The sequence below is a fragment of the Hirundo rustica genome, chromosome 2 (genome assembly GCF_015227805.2).
Source record: "Hirundo rustica isolate bHirRus1 chromosome 2, bHirRus1.pri.v3, whole genome shotgun sequence".
Classification (NCBI taxonomy): Eukaryota; Metazoa; Chordata; class Aves; order Passeriformes; family Hirundinidae; genus Hirundo; species Hirundo rustica.
Window position 1 is genome coordinate 999860 of NC_053451.1, and position 20105 is coordinate 1019964.

Below are 20105 nucleotides of genomic sequence, written 5' to 3' on the forward strand. Positions count from 1 at the left end.
GCTGGTTCAAAGCAAGCAGCAAAATGAGCTTGGGGGCCTTCCTGACTCTCACAGAGTGTAGCCAGCTGAAAGAGCTGCAATTTGTAAGAATCAACAAGTGGCCAAAAGAATAGAACTCTCCACCTGACAAATCCTTTCAGGTTTCCTTGGGCTACCTCTGCCCTTCACTGCTGTGTTGTCTTGGGTTATGTAACCTAAAAAGAAGTGTATTCTATTTCATCTGTTGAAAGCTGTTTTTTGGGAGAGGAGAGCGAATGCCTTCTGATAATGGCCCAGCCACTAAAACCAGGTGGGGCAGTGTTTCTTATCTCTTTCACCACCCCTCCATCCTCCAGGGGGACATCCCCTGATAATTGGCCATTAGGGCCCACCTGTGACATGACACATTCCATCATGCCATTGTGAGATGCTCCACCCAGTAGGGGTGGAGCCAACTGTTCCTAGCTAGATAAAAACTGGGACTGAAGACCAGTAGGTCTCTGGTTCTTCTACTGGATGCCTGGAGGAAGACTGGACTCATCTCATTACCACTGGACTTCCTACAGGACCATCTCTACTCCACAGAACCACATCCCTTACTCCAGAAGGGCCTATTTGGACTGCTTCCAATGCCCTGAGCAAGAGGGTGCCAGGTCATATCCCTGACTCTGTTAGGGTTTTCCAGGATTTTTGTTTGCTACCTTGCCTGGGTTTTTGTTCTACTATATTTGTATTTTCCTTTTTTTTTTTTTTAAAATATTCCTAGTAAAGAACTGTTACTCCTATTCCCATATCTTTGCTTGAAAGCCCGTAAGTGCAAAATTATAATAATTTGGAGGGAAGGAGGTTTACATTCTCTATTCCAAGGGAGGCTCTAGCTTTCCTTAGCAGACAACTGTCTTTCAAAACCAAGTCACATGTCACATAAAAACTCTGAGAAGGAAGAAGCATTTTTTTTACCCCATTTGCAGCATCCCCAGCACAAATAGGTTCCAGCTCAGGCTGGTGGGTGTTGTCATCATGGAAATAATTGCGAGGATCAGATTTACAGTGTAGCTGCCATAGCTCTTCTTGAGGTTACACAGCAATGTTTCCCTTAGCTCTGCAGCCTGATGTGCAAACCACACTTATTCTGGGGAGTTTCTGACAGAAACTTGGCTTTTAGCAAGCACTTAAGCCTGTGAGTTGCTGCTATTACACTGGGTTGAAATGCTTTCCTTGAGCAGGGGTGGACTGAAGCCCACACGTGCATCTTTTGCTGTCGGTGTTTCTTGAAGCCCCCTTCCCTGGGACATATGTTGCCTGTCTTACCCCTTTCCAGACCCAAATTTCACGTGTTTATGAGCCAGATTGTTTCCCCCAGGTGACACAGTTCCTCTAGAGCCTGCAGTGGGTTCCTGGCCACGCCATCAGCGCCCATGGGGAGGAAATGTGACCCCGTGCAGAACGAAGCAAACTTCCTACCCCCGGCCTTGAATTACTGGAACTGCAAACAATTTGCATTATTCACAGAAAACAGGCCTTTCCTCAAGATCCCTTCTGCCAGCAGCAGTGGTGAAGCATCAACTGCACAGGCTATACTCCTTGCTGAGGTTGTTGCTAATATGCATCACAATGAGAGAACTGCTCCCTCTTCCTCATCGACAGAAGAGGATTCAAACATCTCCCTTCTGGAGAAAGCAGGTGATTCATCTCTCTTGCTGGGAGGAAAGACTGGCAGATGTTGAACATATTGTACCCTGGCTTGCGAAGATATAAAGCTTCCTCTTTAGGCGCGGATCACTCAGAGGGAAACGCTTTCCTTTGCTCTCCCTTCCCTCCAGTGGAGACCATTTGATCCTTCCCAGGCTGTAAACAAAGCTGCCTGTGTGCCGCTGGGAAGGGCTCCTCCAAGATGGCACATGTGCAGCTGAAACCAACCACAGAGAGAGTGGCTGGGGCTCAGCTAAATTTGATTAAAGTGATTCCCTCACTTAGGCTGGGAACCCAGACAAACTAAAAATACTTTGGTCCTTTCTCCTGACTCTGATTTTAGTCCTGTGCTCTGGCTTTCTTTCTGTTTGGTGACAGAGAATGTTATCTAAGGGCTTGTTGGGCTTTTTAAAGGTATGCTCTAATCTATCACCATTTGTCTGTTGAAAGAATGCAGGTGCCTGCTTTCTGGCGGGATTTTTTCTTTAGGCTGCAGACTAGCTGAAGTAAAATTTCTTACCCTGCGTTTTTCCAGCATGTGACTCAAGCCTGATGCCACCAGCTCAGCTACTGCGAAGAGGTCCCAAAAGTGTTAACACCCAAATTTTCTCTTTGAGCAGAAGGCCTGGATTAACAAAAGGAACTCTGCTCTTCACCAGACTGATGTCTGTGGATGTGCAATACTGCCATCTCCCAGGGCTACTCTGCTCTGATCTTTCTGGCTGATCTTGAATTAAGGTGAGAGGAATTCTCTGTCACACTGAGTCTCTTAAAAGCCCCTCTACAGCTCAATCCTACATCCCCGTGAGTTCTGTCCAATTCCCTGTGCCCTGGGGTGTAAAGGAGATCATGAAATGCAGGGAATACACCTTGACTTGTCCAGGGCTGCACATTAGGTCACAATTACAGCTCGGAGACAGCCCCGGGCTCTGCACGAACTGAAATCAATCACTGGCAGTGACAGCTTGACAAAAGGGTCAGGGGAAAGATTTCAAGTTATTTTCCGCAGTAGTGGCTGCTCAAGTACTGAAATCTGGCTGAGATCCTGACTAGTTAATCACTGCCAGGGAGGCTTTAACCTTTAGGTACCAGAAGTGGCCACCCATAACTGAAATAAGGCTTCAATTTATGGTCATATTACAATGGAGAGCTTGTGGCACTTTTCCCCCACCATTTCTTATGTGCTACTGCCCTGTTGAAACCACGCTACATAAAAACTCTCAAAATGCTTGCAGAGAATGGACAGGAAAAGGAAAAACAATTGTATTTTAGAAGCATAAATACCTTAAGAAATCAGAAGATTCTAATAACAACTGAAACTTTCAGTCAAAAGAACTTTATAATATAAATGCCTCCTCCTCAAAGGCCAGAACGCTTAAAGCAGGTGACTCTTTTTTCCCAAGCAATAAAATCACAGGAAAAAATTATTTCTAGATTAACCAAAGCTAGTCCTAGGTCTTCAGGTCAAAATATCATACATTGCTTCAGTGAGGGGGAAAAAAAGAAAAAAAAAATCAGAGGATTTGAAGTGTTTCAGCTCCTATTTTCACACTGGCATTTTCAGCTCCTCATTTCACAATGACATTTTCATTTCAAATTGACCTTAAAACATGTTTTTGAAAAATGAGAATGAAATGTTTGGATCATCCTCAGGCAATTCCCTCCTTTTCCTTTCCTTTCTTTCCTTCGAGGGATCCAAATCAAATCCCCAAGCCTTTTAAGATCCCTTTTTAAAGGAGAAAGAAATCTTTTGAGATTGGGAAACATTTTGTGTACCACGCACCTCATGTTTTCCTCCTGGGTTACAGAAGTGCCTGGTGTAGCCATGGATCCCTTCAGACTGTGGACAGATCCAATAAATGCCAAACTCATCCACTCCAGAATCCTTGCAGCAAATGCCAAGCTTGCCCTTATTAATATTCTGGGGAGGTTTGGGGATCAACACTAGCATGCATAATAGCATTTAATGACAGCAGGGCTTATTATCAGAATGATTTGGCCTCATCTGGCCTCTACTGGCAAAATAATGTGCATAATAAGGTATGTTAATGCTGGGCTCTTTGGCAGGTCTTGGAAGATGAGACGGTGCAGCTGGCAGGATGAAATAGGAGCAGCTGGAAAAGGAAGATTTCGGTCCTCCATATTAAAGCATTTGACATTTGGTATCTGGGGGAAACACTGTTTAGAGCTAATAAATAACTCACCAACGATGACAACCTGTAATGACAGCTTTTATTATGGTCTGGTTAATCCTCAGATTGGGCTTTGCCCCATCAGGCCATCTGCCGCCCATTTATTTTTCAGTGTTTTCCCTCCTGCTTTGTTAAGTGACGTGCACTTGGGAAGTTCTGGCCCCACGAGCTTGTGGTGTGTGTGTCTGGGAGTCATTCCTGGCCCTGGGAGAGGGGAAGAGGCAGGAGTGAGTGCACAGAGGGGATTTTGCCGTGGATCCTCAGCGCTGCCTGGCTTGTTGCAGATCTGGCTGAATGCGTTTTCCTCCAAGCATTCACATTCCCAGGTATGGGGAAATGCCACTCTTTTTCCTGCTGAGTGAATGTGGCCTGTTTCTGCCAGGGAAATTACAAACCCCTCTCTCTGCAAACATCAGCACCAGCGATTCTGTCACAGCCAGAGGTGATAGGGAGGTGAGGCTGTGGAGACTCCCTGCGGACACAGCTGCCCCTTGGGGATGTGGCATCCCTGTGTCCTCACCGTGCCTGACGCCACTCATTTTTGGGACATTGTCAGCTCTAAGAACTCTGCCTGACAGACAGCAATTTTCCCAGAAAACCTGCTGAGATGCTAAATGCCTGGGAAAGCCAGACCTAACTCCAGTTTCTGTCAGAACTGATTGCAAAGTGTGCACGGTATCCTTGGAAGTGACAAACTGCCTCCCAAAGTGCCACAGGGCCCATTTCCAGGCGATTCCCAGGTGCACAAACTCCACCAGCCAAGAATGACTGCAGCTCTCAGAGCAGGATTTGTGCTCAAGAAAAGAAGCAGCAATAAAATATGATGAAAAGAGGGAAGTGGTCTGGGAGGGCAACACTCAGAGCGTCCCAGGAGTTGTTTGTCACCTTGTTTGTAGTTAGGAAAGAGCATCAGAAACTTGACTTGCCAGGTTATCATGGACAAAAAGCAGTGGAGAGGAGTTTGGAAAGAAAGCCAGTTGTGGATAGGTCTGGAAGTTGCTTTCTGCATAAAGCAGCCCAATTGATAGAACAAGTTCAAACACAGGACCCAAAAAAGCAAAAACAGTGAAGAGAGACTCTAGGTGTCCCTTAAAAACAGCAGCTTGCAGAAAAGATTTTCCATCTCACTGGAAAAGGTCACAGCACAGAAGCCCTCCCTGAGCCCCACCAGGATCTGAGGTGCAGCCATCCTGGGAAATCAGCATCTAGAACATAAGATGTACTAAAAAACCAAACTGCTTGAGACCAAAAGAGGAGCATTTTTAAGACTGTAGACATTTTAAAAATATTCTTTAGCTTCCCTTAAGGAAGAAATTAAAAACTTCCAAATGAATGGTTCAGCCTTCATCTGTGTGGGTTCCCTTTTGTTGTGTCGTGAGTAAGATCCCAAGGAAGAAGTGGGTGCCCTTTTCAGAGAGTTTTGCATGTACCAGCCTATTTTTCCACCTGTTAATTGATTTCCATCCCATCACTCACCCCGTGATGTTCCAGCACCATCACAGCAGCCTTCTCTGAATTTTAAATGCAATAGATGGAAGCAGCTCTGTCTCCTGATCGTGCACTTAATCATAGTTAATAATATCTAAATATAATGGAGCAGGCACTGCACTAGGGTAGCAAACAAACGATTCCTGTGCTCTCCCACTCCACTTGGAACATGCTGATGGCTCTCCTGGGGAGCCTGGCTCACAAGCAGTCTGGGTCTGCTTCAGTATGCTAAGAAAATTCATGTGGAAACAGCCTGGTTGTCCCTCTTTCACTTTGTCCTCTCTTCAGCCCAGTCCTCTGGCACCTCCCCAGCCAGAGGAGAGCTCCCAGAATGAGATGGAGCAGGGAAGAAGGGGTCTAGGGTCTGGACATAACCTGTTAGACAGAAAGGAGCCTTCCAGCAGCATTGTTCCAGCCTCTGGGGCCAGCTCAGTAATTCCTTGGAACTTGGGAAAATCTCCTTTTCCATGAGAAGGAGGAGACCACTCTCCCATCTCTGACCTGACTCAGGGAGCTCCCAGGAGCAGGAAGGGCACTGTGGTGTCCCCTCAGGGACACTCCCAGGGACAGTGGGCGACTCCCCAAATACTTTTTCCTTCAGGTTCCTCTTTGCAAACCGGCCATGAGGTTTATTGGTGCCCAAAGCTGGTTTGAATCCAATGGAACTTGCAAGGCCCTCAGCCAGCAGAGCTGGAGTTGCTGGGAGATCCCCTCCAAAATGCATATTTCTGCCTCTTTATGAAGTACTGACCAATCAAGTGACAGACACGAAAAAAAATCCACAACACTGAAGGTTTTTCCACACTACTCATGGCATGATCATTACATAAAAAAAAAACAATAGAACAAAACCTCATACTGGATCATCTTGGCTTTATTTTTTGCACTAGATGAGCCACAGATGTCCTTTACAGAGTAAGTTATAAAATACATGTAAACATTTGTCACTGTGTGGGTTTTTTTTTTAAAATGTCTCACTCCTGTCTTTCAGTGGGACTTTGATTGGGCTCCTTAGGAAAAGCAATGAGAAAGCCTTAATTAAAATTTTGCCACTCCCCGGACATCTGTTGTAGAGTGTTATATAAAATATTAAACATGGTTATAAATACGCATTCATCTTTTTATTTTAAACACATTAGTAATTGGGTTTTATGGGGCCACGGGGATTTGTTAGGCACAGGATTGCAGCGCTGAAGGCTCACAGGCACGCACAGGGATGCAGACATGGATGTGTGCATGGGTGGGATCCTGGGATGTGCACAAGGCCCTGGGGGAGCTTTTTGCCAGCTCCCACAGGAGCGGCGTGCGCTTTGCTTCTGGGGCTCCAGGCACACTCACACCACTCTGCCACCACGAAGATCACTCCCATGTCCTGTGAACAAAGGGCATTTGAGGACAGTAATGACCCACAGCAGCTTTGCTCTTTTCTGGAGCTCTATAAATGGCTGTCCGCTCCAAGGCACGCGATTCCATGGAAAGCAGCTCCTCGGGATGTGTTTGTTGCCTCAGCCAGTCAAAGCCAGCGATGGAGAGCTTTGCAGTCAGTGCTGCCACGCTTAGAAACAGTGCAAAGAAGGCTGTGGAGAGTCATCATTCCTTTATCCACCTCTTCTGGATGATCCAACAGATGGGATTAGGTCTTTTCCACAAAATTTTGAGAGCAGTTGCAATGAGTTTAAGGATACACGATAAAGCCTTGCCTAATAACCAATTAGTGGTCACCAATACAGCCTGTGACCATTTCTAGACCAAGTCTCAGACTTTCTGAAGCTTCTCCGTGATCACTGCTCACCACACGACAAACGCATGGCTAATTAACAGCAGCTCGTTCCTGCAGGCTGCTCCCAGAGTGGTTCATTAATTACCAGCTCGGCAGTGCAGCAGCAGAGGCCCCTGGGCAGCTGCCTCAGGAACGCTGCTCCCTCTGCAGCTCCTGCTCCCAAGGGAGAGCCAGGAGACAGTCAGGACAGCTCCTCTTTCCACAAGCCTGAGCACTCCAGCCCCAAAGCTGAAGGTGATGAATCGAACAGAGCAGTGCAGGCAGAAGAGAAATCTCACTTCTTCTCCCAATGTCACATCAGAGTACACAGGACGAGGGGAGCAAGTCAGCCGCTGCACGGATTTGTCAGATTGGTCGCTTGTTCCATTTGGGACTTTCCCTGAACTCCCATTCCTCTTTATTTTTATTCTTTCCCCCTTCTGCACCATCTTCAGAGCTGTCTGTCACTTTGGCCTCTCCCAGCCTGTGCAGATGAGCTTTCCAGCTCCACATGGAAACAGCCTGATGCTGCCAACTCACTGGATAAGGAACATTTTGTGTGAAACAAGCAGCTTCAGTGAGCTTGTTATCCACTCCAGGGCACAGGGCACAGGCAAGAACCTGGGTCAGACCCTCAGCATCTCCCTGAGGCTGGTGTCCCTGTGGGCTTGTCCCCTCCCCACAAATGCACTTAAGGAATTTCAGGCTGGTTTGTAAAGTTTCCAATAGTTCTTTATAGATAAATCATAGAAATCCAGAATGGTTTGAGTTGGAATGGACCTTCAAATCCACCTCATCTCAACCCCTGCCATATGGAGGGACACCTTCCACTGTCCCAGGCTGCTCCAAGCCCCAATGTCCAGGGACACAGATGGGATCCAGGGGCAGCCACAGCTTCTCTGGGCACCCTGTGCCAGGGCCTCACCACCCCGACAGGGAGGAATTCCTTCCTGATGCCCAATCTAAACCTACTATTTTTCAGTTTGAAGCCATTCCTCTTTGTCCTGTCACTCCTTCCCAAGTCTCCCAGCCTCAATGTCTTACCTGGGTTTTGTGGCTGCTCAATACGATATCTGTCTTTGACAGAATTCCAAAGGTTCCGAGTGATTAATGTGGCTTTTAGGAGGATGTGATGCTCAGAGCTGACCTCAGGGCACCCCTGCTTACCTCACAACCAGCGAGAAAAATCCACCCCAGTGACCCCTGTCTTGGGAAACAGCAGTCTGGCTGTGGTGTCCTGCTTCTTCCCTGGGTGCTTCCCCAGTGCCTGAGCCCACTCCCACCGTGCTTCCTGTGAAAAAACGTGGTTTATTTTTTTGGTAAAATTTAAAAAGCTTAATAAAACTACAATAAGAGACAGAAATAAAGTAAAGGGTTAAAAAAAAAAACAAACAAAAAGGGCTGGGTGCTTGGCATTTAGCTAACAGCATGCTGTTATCTTCAAAATACTTTTTTCTATTGCATTAGCCTGTTGCATATTCATAGATTCTTATGTATATTCATATTTTTTTTTAGGAAGTGTTCAGTGTGGCCTCTCCTTGGGCCTGCCTTTTTAGAGTATGTGTGCTTTTTGGCTGCAGTTTTCTTATCACTTGTGGTTTGGGCCTTGGTCTATACCTCCTCTAGATGGCAGGTCTTCATCATATGTTCACTGGATGTTATTTTGACTAAACAGACAGTTCACTCATAACTATATCAGCTACCACTACTACCGTGTCTAAGCTTTTGTTAATAACAGAAATAAAAATCAAAGTTATTGTAACATTATACATACAGTATTCATCTCAATATTTGCAAAAAGCCAACAATATGATGTGTGTTTATAACATTCCCAAACCACAGCTGCATCCCTGGGGGTCCTGGGCTGGCCTGCCCTTGGCCTTTTCCTCTCCAGCTTCCCGTCTTTCCTTGCCATGAGGCTGAGGAGGAGCCCTCATCCCCTCCCCTCCTGCTGCCAGGAACCCCTTGAAATCATCCACATCTGGTGGAGGATTTTAACCTGCACTCAAACCTTTGGGAGGATGGCTTTCCATAGCTCTTGTGCCCACCTGGGATCACCGGAGCTGCTGCTACTGTGTCACCTGGACCCTCTTTGGTGCCAGCAGGTTCGGGTTTGGGGATGGATGGCCACCCTCCTGAGGCTGATGCTGCCAAAACCCAGCCAGGGCACCACAGGGATGTGACTTCCCAGTGGCCCAAAGCAGAGGGAGGCAGCCACCGGGCAACAGGGATTGTCACAGGCAGAGGCGGAGAGGATTCTTCCCCCGGGGGGAGAACACGCCTTGTTTCATGCAGAAGTGGACTTGGCAAGCCTGACCTACATTTTGGATGGCTCTGGTGCAACAGACTGGAAACTGGGTGGCAGCTCTAGATGTAAAGAAAAAAACAACAAAAACCAAAAAAAAAAACCGGCAAAAAACCCAAAAGTGGGGCAGGCTTTTGTTGGATTACAGAAACGATTAGCATGAAACACGGTTCTGTGTCTTATTTAATTGCATTAATTGAATGTCCCCCCCTCGTGTTTTGTATTCAAGACGCTGCTGGATGTTGCATGGCAAACAGCCACACGGAGTCGAATGTTTAGCCTAGCAGGGAGAGAAAGGCTGAGATTTGTTTTCTGCTCTGAAAACGTAGGAATATATCTGGAACGAGCCCGTACATTGGACGCTCCCACTAAAACCAGGAGCGGCTAAAGGGTGAGAAGTGCCAATATTCGCGATTTCATTGTTAGGTTCCAAAGTTAACGCCGCAGGTATTGAAATGCGAGGTTAAGGCAAAACGCTCCTTCTTTGGACACAGAGCCGCTGTGGTTTGCAACGCCTCGGGCTTTAAATAAAGGGAGAGGGATGGACGCAGACATGAAGGAGCATCTTGGAAAGGAACAAAGTCAGGAGAGCTTCAAGCGCTGGGCAGCCTGAAGTGTGTGATCTCCAGGAGCACCCCGGCAGTTCTCGGGGAAGTTGTCTCTTTTGAAAGCCAGCGATGCTTTCTGCTCCTTCCTCCTCTCAGTCCTTCCCAAAGAAAAGCGGCGCTGAGTGGAGAAGGGGGCTGCTCGCTGCAACACAAAGGTTTCAAAAGCACGGGATGCTGACATCCTGAAGGGAAAAACAAAACCCGTGGGACGCTTCCTCCTCACCATTGAGAAGGTATTTATTTGGGACTCCGAGAGCCTCTTGTCTCTCCCTTTGTGCGCAGCTGGAGCGGGGCCGGGGCTCAGCCCTGAGCTCCTTTGCCGGGGAAGGCAGTAATTGCTTTTGCAGCTGGATTGCCCGGCAGCATCCCCTGCTCTTCCCAGGCAGCCTGCGAACGAGGAGACTTCACGGAGCCCTTTTGGTCCCTTTGTTTACACGCCCTGGGCACAGAGTCACTCAGAGAAGGGCCGGGACGCGGACACAGGCCTGGCAGGTCTCTGCCAGAAACTCGGGAACAATTCCAGGTGCCCTTGCAGGGCCGGTGTCTTTCATTCCCCTCTGGACACTCCTGTGGATGCTCAAACACTTGGCTAAAATTTCTGGACAGAGCTCGCCCAGCGCTGCAATCCTTAGGGACAGGGCACGGATCTGGGGGACAAAACACAGCGTTTGGTTCGAGGAGGAGCTTCGATGTTCAGATGAACGACGAGACAGAGGGACGGGGGGAAGGAGAGGTGAGGCGGGGCAGGAGGGGGGCACGGTTCTCTCCAGGGGTTTCCTCGGCTGCCGGGACTGGCAGGCAGGACACACACACAGAGGTTTCCCCCATTCTCACTCCGTAAAAGAAGTTCTGCCGCGGGGGCTGTTGAGGATCGTCTCCAAGGAGAAATGGAATATTTTCCTTATGGCGAACCACAAGAGAATGTTACTACATCCTGCTTCTTATGGCTTATAAATAGAAGGAGGAGAGGAATGACTGGTTAACTGTTTGACCTCAGTTTGGGAGGAGGAAACCTCCCAAGAAACCCCAGGAACTCACCCCATTAAACATGCAGGAAAATGGCACCGATCTGGCACCTTAATTATATGCTAATGACATCCGACCAGGAAGAAAAGCTTCAGATGTCTGAAGGAAAAATACCTGACTGAGAAAAGGGTTGTGCGTGCTCACAGACATTTTCTGACAGCTATTCCCTCTCTCTCTCTCTCTTTTTTTTTTTTTTTCTTTTTTATTTAAGAAATAAAACAAAACAAAAAAAAGCAAACTGAAGAACGAGGTGAACCTTTGACATTTGTGCTTGATTTTCAGCCCCTGAGCAGGAACTGAAAACAAAACAATCCTGCTGCAGAGAGCTCTGTCAAATGTGCAGACTTTCAGTGACCCTTCTGTTCATAATGTTTTTCTGATTCACTTTGAGCTGAGATTGTAAATGGTCTTCACCCATCATCTATTGATGAACTTGTCTGCAAGATACTTATTATTTTCCTATAAATTTATTTGCTCCACCTGGATTAAATTAAAAAAAAATCAGCTAATATGAATATATAACAAGTTTAATGAAAATATCCCCAGATATGCAATCCAAGTATCTGTTACGATTTTTTTTTTAATTTGCTGGGGGTTTTTTGAATTATTATTTCCCAAGGACTTTGCATTACACCTGGATGCTTCCAGAAGCCTCCACTCATAGCAGAAGCTGATGATGGCAGCTTTACTATCTCATATTTACATCCATTCTCACGTGGTGCATTTTTTGGGACTGAAATTGTACCAAAAACACCCAGTCAAAACCAGCTCAAGAATGACTATTGAATGGCTGTTTTGATTTTCATTAGATGGGGTGTAAAATTCTCAGTAAAGGCCGTGTGACAATCCATTCAAAGGTTTTATTTCAGATTTGGGAAATGGTACTTGTACAATACTGGTACTTGTACAATAAACTGAGGTTTGTTTTCTCCTTCGGGGCAGAAATTGGGTTAACTAGATTTCATTTCTTAACTGGATTAAAAAAAAAGTTCTAAATTACAAATTATACTAAAAATATCAGCCTCGTGTGTGTCACTGCGAGTAGCAGTCACAGGACACGTCAGCAGGATGTTGAAAAGACGCGAAAAGGAGTTTTCTTTGTTTACTTTGATGTAACCAACCCGTGGGCAGGAGAAAAACCCCACTGAAGTCAGCTGAGGTGCACCAGCTTCACTTGGAGACAGGGCATCCAAATCCTTCTGTCACTGAGGCTGGTTGAAACAGGACTGGGTGCTGTTGATACCTCTCGGGGCTGTCAGCTTCTGCCTGGCAAAGAAAGGTTCCCCTTTTGTACCTCCTCACACTCGAGTGATGGAACCAGGCTGGGATGGCTTTGTGAGGGGATTTGCTAAACCAAAGGCTGCTCTCAGAGCACCGCTCTGCTCTGCTCCACTGCTGCCGACCCCTGCTCCACCTCAGCTCCTTGTCCTGGGGCTGGGACACAAACGCCTTGAGCAGCGTGTGCAGAGCCAGGCACTTTCCTCTCTGCAGGGGGATCCCTCTCCTGATTTCGAGCTCAAGGACAGGTCAAAGGGCCAGAGAGCTGTTTTAGGAGTGAGGACACACGGTGCCAGCAGCCCTGCTGGCTCAGCCAAGCATGCTGAGGGTCGGGATGGCAATGAGGCATTTGTTCTGTGAAATTCATCAGCAGTCAGGCGCCATCAGCCTTTTGTAAAAGAAACATTTCCACGCGTTTTTAACCCTTCCCAGACCTCACAGCAAGTTTCTCTGCCTGGGCAAGCCTTGGAGGTGTCTGTGAACACGTGTGTGGCTGTGCATGAAAATGTGGCGGCACACACATGCGTGTCCACAGGCTGGGTCAGAGAGAGGGAGCAACTTGGTTTTGGGGCAGCTGGAGTCCCTGGGAGTGGGGATGAACAACAGGAGCTCCCATTCCATGGAGGCGGGCAAGAGGGCTCAGGGAAGCTCTCCTCGAGTCGCTGCTGAGCCCTTCAGCTCACACAGCGGCACTGAACACTCTGCTCACCTCTGCTCCATGGAGATGCTAACTCTTTCCAGATGAAGGGTGTTTATTTAGTTTATTGATTAAACCAGATGCTGCCACTGACAGGAACCTCACATTTTCCAGAGAAACAGATAGGAGGCATGAGAACTGGCCTTGGTTCCCCTGTGCCCCCCTTTCCAGAGGGTGTAACAGCTCTTTGAGACCAGGCTTGTGTTACACCAGGCTCTGCAGCTCCAGGACCCTGAGCCTGGAGAGGAAATGAAAGCAAGTTCTGCTCGAGGAAAACCCCTAGACCTTGGGTGGCTGTTTCTTTTTTTCTTTCTTTTTTTTTTCTTTTTTTCTTTTTTTAATGTGAAATTATTAATTTCCTTTAGTATGGAAACTGAGATGGCACCAGAGAAGACAGCCACTGATTCAGCGTGACTTATTAAAATCTTTAATTACCTTTGCCACATCGGTGCGATGTGATGCGCTAAATAAAAGTCTTTGGGCTCGAATAGAAGAGAACATGGGCCACAAACCCAAACCCACGGCATGAAAACTGCAGGATTTCTCCTGGAGCACAGCTCCCGATCCCCACTCCCTTTGCTGATGCTGCAGCAGCTCCAGCTACTCCATATCCCACATCACACCCGCAGCAGATGAAATCTGTCATGTGCTGCAGCTCCTCTTTGGGTCCAGAATGTATAATAATTTAATTCTGCCCACTTTTCCCTCAGCAGGACACTACATAATTTCCTCACTGCGCTGCTGAGTTTGACAAAGCCCTCAGTTACCTCAGAGAGTCCTGAAACCTGGCTGAAATTCCCATCGAAAGTTCCTGCAGGGAGAAACAAATCAAGAGGCAGACAGGTGAGCCCATCTCCAAGAGTTAAAGCAAATAAACCCCAGCGCAGGACTGCACGGCCTGGAGGAGGCCCAAAGCCGCGTGACGAGGCAGGGCCACCACTCTGCCGTGAAACAACCACCCCGACGCTTCCAGAGGGAGGCCCTGCGCTTGCTGCAGACAAAAGTCTGGAAGGAAATCGCCTCCTTGTTCCCCGCTGCTAGGGGAGTTAACCTCGGGGAGCACCCAGCTGGAAGCTGTACATTTGGAACACGCTCCTTTCTGCTAAGAAAACATGCAAGGGAGGACATCTTCCCTGCAGCTTGGAGCAGCTCCAGCAGCCTGATGAGACACGACGGCTGTGATCTACAAAAGATCCCGGAGGAGCAGAGAGCTCGTGCCGCTCTCCCCGCCGACTGACACGCGGCACGGAGCGCTGCGCGTCTCCTCGCGCTCCCGCCAGCTTCCAAGGCTCCTTGGCACACCGAGCAGAGGCACGGCAAAGCGTTCCTTGGCTGTGCGACGCCGGGTTTCAGCTGTAACGCATCTAATTCTCTGAGTGTCCTCATTTTTTTTTCCCCAGGAAAGGAAGGGAGGGAGTTAGGGCTGTGCTAGAAACCAGAGTGCACGAGATGATTGAATTAGTGAGCGGTTTCAAAGTTCGCTTCGGCAGAAGACTCACAGGGTTTGATCTTTGCTCCTCTGCCGCCACTGGCAATATCCCCTCCAGATTTGGAGACAGCAGAGCTTCAGAGCCGACGCCTCAAAACCCTCTGACATAAGCCACCGTGAGAAAACAGGGACAAGTGCATGGAAAGGCAGACTTAACCCAGGTGAAGCTGATCAAAAGACACAGCAAAGCAGAGAGAAATAACTGAAGGCACTGCACTGTTCGATGCTGATGAAAATTAGGGAAATTTTGGTCAAGTTTGACACAGGATATTTGAAAGTTTTGACACTCTGTCTCCCGTCCTTCTGTGTGTTTTGATCAGCACCAATGTGACCTCTGATAAAGCAGCCTCAGGACGTCCCAGTCAGGCTCAGGGATCCATTCTCGAGAATTTCAGCTCTCCTCCCTGCAGATACAGCAGCCAGCTCTGTGCTCCCAAATGAAGTGAGGCTGCTCACTGGCAGCCCTTCCACGGCATTGCCTGTTCTCAAAGATAACATCCATTTCTTCCAAGCAGAGCAGGAAAACAAAACAGAGCAGTCTTCCAGGAGAAGGATGTGATCATCCCCCCAAAAAACTGTCCTATGTCACCAGGACAGACAGATAATTCTCTTCAGAGGAAAAGACAGCATTTTCAGAGGCACTGCAGCTCCTGAGGCCAATATCCTGGAGCATACTCGAGAAACAAAAGAGGAAGCAGAAACTAGGAGGTGACTTTTGGATAAGCGTTTTGGATTTGAATAAAACCTCACCAGCAGATTCAGTATCTCCTGCCCTGTGTGGTGGCAGCCACTTCCTTAGCCCGTTTTCCAAGATGTTAAAAAGAAAAAGAAAAAGAAAAAGAAAAAGAAAAAGAAAAAGAAAAAGAAAAAGAAAAAAAAAAAAAAAAAAAGTAAAAATAGAAAAAAAAAATCAGGAAAACAGTGTGATTTTCCTGGCATTTAAACTATTTGGGGTTTCTGTTTTCTGAGCTATTTGGATTAGATAACAACCCTTTCTCAGTCTTTTCATTGCTGGTCTCTCTGCTTTGGACAGCTCTGCTCTGTGTCCTGGCAGGGCAATGCATTTCTGTGTTTCCTGACCAGATTTACATACACCATGTTGTTTAATAAGCTTTTAAAATTGCATTCCCTCCTGCCAGTGTTGAAATGGATCTGTCTTATCGGAATGACAGACACACAGAGCCTTGAATTACCTGGGGCCTTGTGGAGCCGTTCCTTGCTGACCCAAAGGCTTTTCCTCTCAGCTTGGTGGAACCTTTTGTTGTTAGAAGCCTGAGTGGACAGAGTTTTACCAAGGAAAAGTGCCCTGAAGGGAACGCGGTCCCAACACCAAAAGGTGGGTTATTTCTAAATAAAACCTTTGGGGCTCACAGGCACCGCAGCCAAAACTCCAGAGCCAGGAAGGGGTTTGCCAGTGGTGTCCCCGAGCCCGGGGCTGGGTTTGTACCCCAGCAGAGGGGTTAAGGAACGGACAGCCTGGGATTTCACAGCAGCCTGTGAAGGGGGGACTGGCACAGCTAAGCCAAGCCCTCTGCGTCCCTGGGGCTGGCTGGGAGATGCTCTGAGGAAAGGCTTCTGAAAACGGCGGCCAGGAAGAGTTTGTGTGTTTGCAAATTGCCTCGAAGCCTTGTTAATCCCTGCTCAAATACGGAGCTTTGTAAACTGATCCCTCCTTTCTCACCAGCCCCGCTGGTCTGGCGTAAAGCAGGGCTCTGCTTAGGCGGGGTTTAAAGAGCAGCCGGCAAAACCCAGCGGGACTTTCAGAGAAACACCAACTTTCGGGGGCTCAGCCTAAATCCAGCACTCCCCTCTGGATGCGAGCTGCTCCCAGCTCGGGAAATTGGCGATTTGAAAGGGAAAACAATTGAAATGTGAACAATGCGGAGCCCGTTGTTACTCACGCAGGAATCACTGCGTGAAGTCACTCCGTCCCAGGTAGTTTTAAATAGCTCCTCGGTGGGTAGATGTTTTGGTTCTCTCATGGGCTGTCTGAGACTCTGCAGCAGTGTTAATTAGCTGCCGCTGATGGGCGCGCAGTTTGCCATTCAACATTTTGGCTGTGGGCTCCGTTTCTGGAGTGTCACAGTGCCACTGACAACTCAATTAGGGTCTATTTATAAAAGCTTTAAATAGGCAAGTTTTCATGTTTCCGACATTTTCACTCTGTAAAGATAAGCGAAATGGTTTGAGTTTCTGTCAAATCATGAAAATTTGCCTCTCAGTATGGCTTAAACGAACGCTTGCTACATTTTATTGCTTCTATAACATGGATCAGAAACAAGAGACAGATGTGGGCTCCCATGCACTCTCAAGATCAGAAAAATCTGTCTTTTCCAGGGTTTTGGGGTTTTTCATAGAAAGCATCCCAGCAATAATAGCACATCATCCCCCAGGAACCTCGCGGAAGGAACAGATGAGAGTCCTGCAGGCTCCTTTGTGGCTCCATCTGAACAATTCTGAGTCCAAACAGATTTTATTCCACAATCCTCCCGCTTCCAAGTACCAAAGCGGACCTGTGGCAACCACCAGCCGGCCTGGAAATCCATCCCGAGGAGCGAAGAGGGGGAGAAAGGAAAACAAAAAAACCCCAGAGCACTATGTGGTGAAACCCCAAGGTCCGGAGTGAGCTGCAAAATCCTCACTGGCACTGCTGAGCGGCCGTGAAATAAATCCCTTATGGAGATGTGCCCTCTCCCGTCCTCCTTGGGAACAGAAAATTAATTTGGGACGTTACGAGTGACGCAGCTCCACCGACAGAGTAGCTCCAGGTGATGCTGCTCAGGAACCTGATGGCTTTGGACACTGGCACAGCTAAATGGAGTGAAAAGCAAAATGTGTTTCTGGGTTTTAATTAATCTGAACCTTCGATTTGCCACTCTGAGAGAATTGGGAAGTTTTTCAAGTGGTAAAACAATTTATGACACTGGCATTGCATTGCAACTCTGTCCTTCCCTTAAGAGGCACCAAGTGTTCATTCCCAGTGTAAAATTATCGCTTCTTGCAGATCATAAGGACATTGAGCAAAAGAATATCTTCAACACTTAGCTCCTTTTGCTATTTCCATCCTGTTATATTTTTTTTTCACTGAGAATTTTGACTGCTTTTCAGTAACTCTCTCTTTTTAATGATGGAATATATATTTTTTATGAAGTGTAAGAGACAAGGAGCATTTTGGAGGAAAAATCTGAGCTAAGCTACAGGGGACAAAATTAACAATTTGAGCATAAAATCTGAGTTAATCTGTAGGGGAGTCAATGAAGATTTTTGGGGTAAAAATGAGGTAATTAAAAGTCAACTGGTAGTGAAAATTATCAGGGTAAAATCTGAGGTATTCTTCATGGTACAGAAGGAATATTTTGAGGTAAACTGAGGTGATCAGTAGTGGAGAAATTGGGAAAATTTGGGGGTAAAACTTGAGTAGCTTTATAGAGCTACAATGAATATTTTGGAGGGAAAATCTAATATAGTCTGGAGAGGAGAAAATAAACATTTTGGGGATAAGATAGTTAATTATGGGGTCTCTTGTTCATGAAATGTATGTCAAAGAAAGTGATTTGAGCTAGGTGGGAATGGGGAGCCCTCGGGGTTTGCCTGCTTATGGTTTTGGGGAGCTCTCTGATGTTTTGGAAGAGGTTCTGTGGCGCACCTGCAATGACAAGCAACACACAGGGCAGAGTTGTCTGCTTGTTTTTAACCTTTCCCATCAGCTGTAAAAGCTTCTTTCTCTGGGATTCATTTCTGCTCTCAGCACGAGCAGGAGCAAACCCTTGTAATGTTTTGCCCCGCAGCAGAGAGAGGTCGTGGGAATTTTGAAGCAATTTCTCACTGAAACTGACTGGCAGACCAAAAGCCCCAAGTGTCCTTCTCCAAAGGGATGTTTTTTTCACCATTAGTTGGGTTTCACTGCCCTCTCCTGGCTGGATTATCCATGTGCAGCCCGCTCCAGTGAGCGTCTCACCTTCCTCAGGTTCTTGCGTGAAATTTCCAGTCAGAATGTTCTGGCCAGCATCTTTTAATTCCAGACAGCCTGGAATACTCTGTTAACTTTCCTTTCTTAGCTCAAATCATTTGAATAAATCCAGAGGAGCTGCTTGGCCTGAAAAGCTGCGCACTGGAGCACCAGCCAGGCTGGAAAATCTCTCTGAGGTCTGCTGGAGAGTGGGAGAAATGTCCCGTCTAGCTGGGGTGTCCTTGGTGAGCAGAGAAATCTGATTTTGGCAATGTCTAATATTGGCAATGTGACTTTGTGCTCAGACAGGGATACCCCGGGAGGAAGGGGAGCCTTGGCCTCGCCTGCACAGCTCAGGTGGATGTGACAGAATTGGGGTTGGCCTGAGCAGGGCAATGAACAGATTTCTGAGTTGTGGAATGCCCTGAAACCTTTCTCTGACAGGTTTAAGGGGTTTCTCCTCAAGATTCCCTGTGGTCCAGCGTCCCTGGTATCCCTTAGTTTGTCCAAAGTATCCAATGGTAAACGGATTGAAAACCTGACAAGTGTGGTCTGGGATGAAAATGGTCCTGATAAAACTGGAGAAAGAATACAGTAAGGGGGGGGAAAAAAGCATCTTTTTAATGGCTGGAATAGGTAGGGACGAAAATGCTGGAGAAGGGCACTTTGATATCGGGATTGGTGTCCCCTCCCATGGACGAAAGCCCGCGGTGAGCAGTCAGAGCGGAGGTGTGAGAGGGGGATCCTCTGATTCCCTCGGCGCTTTAATTCCCTTCTCCCGGGAGCGCGGGACCCCGGGCTGGCGCTGGCTCGGTGCTGCCGCCCTGTGGAGAACCTGCGGCAGCTGCAGGGACGGGAGTCTCGGACGGGCGATCCCTTGGGATCACGGAATTGCGGGTGCTCGGGGGGCGCAAGGACTGCCGCCCTCTGGGAACATTTTAAAAGTACGATCATAGAATATTTGGAGGGCTGTTTCTGGAATTCCATTTGTAGCTGGATCCTCGCTCCAAGTGCATCGGTCCAGGTGAGGGCTGTGACCTCTCCAGACTGGTGCTCCCCTTGATACACACTGGGGCTGGAGCAGGTTTTCCAGGGAAGCGGAGATCACTGAGGACCGGTGCTCCGTGCAGCAGGGGCCGTTTTCGCCGGGCTGAGATGAGCCTCGTAAGGAGCCGGGAGGGGATTTGAGCCCGAAGCGGGACCGAAGGCGGGAGCAGCCGCTGCCGGGAGCACCGCGGGCACGGCGCCAAGCGGGGCTCCCCGCACGCGGTGCTGCCCTCCTGTGGACAGCGCCCGGTACTGCAGCCCCGGCGGCGGGCGGGGCCCCGCGGAGCGCAGAGCGATTGCGCAGCGCGGAACGCGCCGGAAACTGGTCCAGGACGGAGCCGCGGGCATCGGGCTCCGGCACGGGGACATTGGGGCTCCTCTCACCTCTCCGCCGCGGTGAACTTCCCGGGAAACGACATTGCTGACGTCCCGGGCCCGCCCGTGGCTGCTGCGAAAGCGGAGAGGCGGAGAGGCGTATGCCGGAGTTCCTTTGGGATGATGGAGCGGTGCTATCATGGAGGCGAGGTCCGAGTGACTGCGTTCACCTGTGGCTTTCCAGGTCAGCAGGAACAAGGGGAAATGTGGAGCCGGGTTTG

The 20105-nt window shown here is 48.2% G+C and overlaps 1 long non-coding RNA gene across 1 annotated transcript; it reads left to right on the forward strand.

The window, feature by feature from the left end:
- The first annotated feature begins 498 nt into the window (after positions 1–498).
- On the forward strand, positions 499–3894 carry LOC120749381 (uncharacterized). Its single transcript, XR_005699641.1, has 4 exons — positions 499–632; positions 1343–1662; positions 2292–2409; positions 3739–3894. It is a non-coding gene; the product is annotated as an uncharacterized LOC120749381 (long non-coding RNA).
- The last annotated feature ends 16211 nt before the right edge of the window (positions 3895–20105 follow it).